The following is a 5,414-nucleotide window of genomic DNA, read 5'->3' as shown; positions in this document are numbered from 1 at the left end:
AATACTGGAAGGGGTTCGGATGATAACCTGAAGGTGGACTTTTTTGGCATAGATGCATGCTAGATAGCGGTCTATGTACTTTGTCGTAATGCCCTGATTAAATCTCATAGTACTCGTCATGATATATGTGTGTGCATTGTGATGCCTTCTTTATTTGTCAATTGCCCAACTGTAATTTGTTCACCCAACATGCTATTTATCTTATCGGAGAGAAACCACTAGTGAACTGTGGATCCCGGTCCATTCTATACATCTGAAATACAACCTACTGCAATACTTGTTCTTTACTGTTCTTCGCAAACAAACATCATCATCCACACTATACATCTAATCCTTTGTTTTCAGCAAGCCGGTGAGATTGACAACCTCACTGTTACGTTGGGGCAAAGTACTTTGATTGTGTTGTGCAGGTTCCACGTTGGCGCCGGAATCCCCGGTGTTGCGCCGCACTACACTCCGCCACCAACAACCTTCACGTGTTCCTTGACTCCTACTGGTTCGATAACCTTGGTTTCTTACTGAGGGAAAACTTGCTGCTGTACGCATCACACCTTCCCCTTGGGGTTCCCAACGGACGTGTGTCTCACGCGCCATCAGCCACCACCGCCATCTTTGGATAACAATGAATTTTTTCGAGTCTTAGTGCAGAATTGCCAAACTGAGAAGCTGAAGCTGAAGGAGATCTTTAAGAATCGCAGGAACGGGCTACCACTATCACCGCCGAAGGAGTAATTCATCATCGGTATTGGCACCCCCTTGGTTTGTTCCAAGCTTGGGGAGTGCCGCGGTATCACATCATCACTATCTTTTACCTTTTTACTATCAAGTAGTGTCATATCATGAGTAGGGAAGTTGTCATATAAGATGTGTTGCAGTATGGAAGTATCTCTCTTTTAGTTGGTTATCTATGTATCCCTTGGTGTGAGTTATCGTTATGGAATATTAATGAGAAGTTTTATCATTTACATATTGCACATCTTATTTTAGTTTGCAATCTCTATTATATGATTGATCTTGTTGTTAGTATTGGTATCACTTTGGGAGCATTGAGTAAAACTATTTGGTTTTGGCAAACTTAGCATTGGTCAATAGCAACAACACTTTGAGTTTAAGTAGAGAAGAGGAAGTACATGTAGATATGTTATTATCTTTCTTGTTAGTTCCTAGCTTAGTATTCTGAAGTTAAAATTGTTTGTGCTTACAAGGAAGATGCATGATTGTTTCTATCACATGTATATCTGTTTGTTTCCCTCAACTCTTATGCTTGCTAATCAACCTTGCTAGCCAAAGACCTGTACTGAGAGGGAATGCTTCTCGTGCATCCAAACCCTTAAGCCAAACCTATGCCATCAGTGTCCACCATAACTACCTACTATGTGGTATTTCCCTGCCATTCCAAGTAAATACTTCATGTGCTACCTTTAAACAATTCAAAAGTTATTACCTCTTATTTGTGTCAATGTTTTATAGCTCATGAGGAAGTATGTGGTGTTTTATCTTTCAATCTTGTTGAGCAGCTTTCACTAATGGACTAGTGGCTTCATCCACTTATCCTATAATTTTGCAAAAAGAGCTGGCAACGGGGTTCCCAGCCCCTATTAATTAACTCTAATTAATAAATCTCTTCACATGTTTTGCCCTGATTCATCAGTAAGCAACTTAATTTTGCAATACACACTCCTCCATGGTATGTGAAATGTTGGAAGGCACCCGAGGATTCGGTTAGCCATGGCTTGAGAAAGCGAAGGTTGGGAGGAGTGTCATCCTTAAATAAACTAAAGTACATGTGTAAACAAAAGAGAAGGGGGATGATCTACCTTGCTAGTGGAGATAATGTCCTTCATGGGAGCTGCTCTTTGGAAGTCTGTTTGGCAAGGGGGTTAGAGTACCCACTACCATTCGTTGACAACAACAAACACCTCTCAAAACCTTACTTTTATGCTCTCTATATGATTTCAAAACTTAAAAAGCTCTAGCACATGATTTAATCCCTGCTTCCCTCTGCGAAGGGCCTATCTTTTACTTTATGTTGAGTCAGTGAACCTATTTCCCTCTATTTTAAGTAAGCAATTGAGTTGTTGTGATCAAACCATTTATACTGTGATCTACTTAATCATGCCTTTTGTTCTTCCTTGTTCAGTACAAGTTTTATCCGAATGAATATAGCTTTGAAGGTTATCAATGTTTATGAGGAAATTATTATGATTGAGTATGCAAGTTTTACTATAAGCTTTAATATAAGACCGCTGCTAAGTACAATCTGTTAACTGTTCTTTGACCAAGAACGAAGTTTGCCATCACCAATTATGATTTCCTATGCACCTTTATTTGTGATTACCTTCTACTTGTTTCAAGTTGAATTATATGAGGAAGTTGTTTACTAGAATGTCTTTTGTGAATTAATATGATGCTTCTTGTCCGTATTTTATTTATCGACTCTTCACTCCATAAACATGTGGTCTTGTTTACCGAGTTCAGTTTCGCTTGGGGACAAGCGAAGTCTAAGCTTGGGGGGAGTTGATACGTCCATTTTGCATCACTATTTATATCACAATTTACTATTATTCATTGATATATTTCATATTTAGAGATGATACTTATGTTATTTCATCTATTTTGCATGTTTCATGACTATTGGAGAATCGCGCACCGGAGTCAGGATTCTGCTGGAAAAAGCACCGTCAGAACGCAATATTTCGGAAGATCAACAATTGACGGAAATTACACGGAAAATCTTATTTTTCCAGAAGACGGAGACAACCAAAAGGAGGAGCCGAGGAGGGCCGCCATGGGCCCCCCATAGGCCGGCGCGGGCCCAGCCCTGGCCGCGCCGCCTTGTGGGGAGGGGGCCCACAACCCCCTCTGGCCTCCTCTCCTTCGCGTACTTCTTCGTCCCGAAAACCTAAGCTCCAGAGAATAATCGCGAAGAGACACAGCCGCCTCTGCGGGGCGGAAAACACCAGAGAGAAAAGAGCTCTCCGGCAGGCTGAAATCCACCGGGGAAATTCCCTCCCGGAGGGGGAAATCGACGCCATCGTCACCGTCATCGAGCTGGACGTCATTGGGATCATCATCACCATCATATCCATCATCATCACCGCCATCTCCAACGCTGCACCTCGTCACCGCTGTAACATCTAGGGTTGAATCTTGATTGTTTGGTAGGGGAAACTCTCCCGGTATTGATTACTACTTGTTATTGATGCTATGGAGTGAAACCATTGAACCAAGGTTTAAGTTCAGATTGTTATTCATCATCATATCACCTCTGATCATGTTCCATATGATGTCTCGTGAGTAGTTCATTTAGTTCTTGAGGACATGGGTGAAGTCTAAATGTTAGTAGTGAATTATGTTGGGTAATATTCAATGTTATGATATTTAAGTTGTGGTGTTATTCTTCTAGTGGTGTCATGTGAACGTCGACTACATGATACTTCACCTTTATGGGCCTAGGGGAATACATCTTGTATTCGTTTGCTAATTGCGGGGTTGCCGGAGTGACATAAACCTGAACCCCCGTTGGTATATCGATGCAGGAGGGATAGCAGGATCACAGAGTTTAAGGCTGTGGTTAGATTTATCTTAATTACTTTCTTGTATTTGCGGATGCTTTCAAGGGGTATAATCACAAGTATGTATTAGTCCTAGGAAGGGCGGTGCATTAGCATAGGTTCACCCACACAACACTTATCAAAACAATGAAGATTAATCAGCTATATGAAGCGAAAGCACTAGACTAAATTCCCGTGTATCCTCAAGAACGTTTGGTCATTATAAGTAAACAAACCGGCTTGTCCTTTGTGCTAAAAAGGATTGGGCCACTCGCTGCAATTATTTCTCTCGCATTTTACTTACTTGTACTTTATTCATCTGCTATATCAAAACCCCCGAATACTTGTCTCGTGAGCATTTACAGTGAATCCTTCATCGAAAATGCTTGTCAACACCTTCTGCTCCTCGTTGGGTTCGACACTCTTATTTATCGAAAGTACTACGATACACCCCCCTATACTTGTGGGTCATCACGCCCATGCTCAAAATGGTGTCGCCGAGCGTAAGCATCGTCATATTCTTGAGACTTCTCGTGCTATGATGATTGCTTCCTCTCTTCCGCCGCATTTCTGGGCTGAGGCTGTCGCTACGTCGACTTACCTCATTAACATTCAGCCTTCTGCTGCCCCTCAAGGTGGAATTCCTCTCGAGCGTCTTTCTGGTTGCTCTCCAGATTACTCGACACTTCGTTTATTTGGTTGCGTTTTCTATGTTCTTCTCCCTCCTCGCGATCGCACCAAGCTGACCGTTCAGTCTGTTGAGTGTGTTTTTCTCGGATACAGTGATGAGCATAAGGGCTATCGCTGTTGGGACCCCGTTGGTCGTCAGATGCGCATCTCTCGTGATGTCACGTTTGATGAGACGCGTCCCTTCTATCATTGTCCCACCTCGGGTACTTACCCGGTGGATGATATTTCTTTTCTTCTTTTTCCGGATGCACCCCCTGCTATCCAGTCTCCTCTCCCTCCGAGTCCTGATGCGCCCCCTTCGGCGCCATCCTCTCCTCCGTCTAGTCCACCTAGTACTCCTCGTTCTCCGGCTTCGGATACTTCTGATGCTGTCCATTCTTCCTCTTCTTCTGATGAGTTGTCCTCCGCTGATGACCTTCCCCCTTCACGGCATGTCCGTCAGCGTCGTGCTCCAGCTCGTTACTCTCCTAGTCAGTATGGTCTCTCTGTCGTTTCCGAGCCGACTTCTTATCGGGATGCCGAGCGTCATCCTGAATGGCTGCTTGCTATGGCTGAGGAGATCGTTGCGCTTGAGCGCACTGGCACTTGGGATCTTGTTTCTCTCCCTTCTGGTGTCTGTCCTATCACGTGTAAGTGGGTCTATAAAATTAATACTCGCTCTGATGGATCTCTTGAGCGCTATAAAGCACGTCTTGTGGCTCGTGGCTTTCAGCAGGAGCACGGCCGTGACTATGATGAGACTTTTGCCCCTGTGGCTCATATGACTACTGTGCGTACCCTTCTTGATGTTGCTTCTGTTTGCCGCTGGTCTGTCTCCCAGCTTGATGTTCATAATGCTTTTCTTAATGGCGAGTTGAGTGAGGAGGTTTACATGCAACCTCCTCCTGGGTATTCTGTTCCCGATGGGATGGTTTGTCGTCTTCGACGTTCTCTCTATGGTCTCAAACAGGCCCCTCGTGCCTGATTTGAGCGCTTCGCCTCTGTGGTGACTGCTGCTGGTTTCTCTCCTAGTCTTCATGATCCATCTCTTTTCGTTCACACTTCTCCTCGTGGACGTACTCTTCTTCTTCTCTATGTTGATGATATGATCATTACTGGTGATGATCCTGAGTATATTGCCTTCGTCAAGGCTCGTCTTCGTGATCAGTTTCTTATGACTGATCTTGGTCC

The sequence above is a fragment of the Lolium rigidum genome, chromosome 3 (genome assembly GCF_022539505.1).
Source record: "Lolium rigidum isolate FL_2022 chromosome 3, APGP_CSIRO_Lrig_0.1, whole genome shotgun sequence".
NCBI lineage: Eukaryota > Viridiplantae > Streptophyta > Magnoliopsida > Poales > Poaceae > Lolium > Lolium rigidum.
This window is presented reverse-complemented; position numbering follows the sequence as displayed.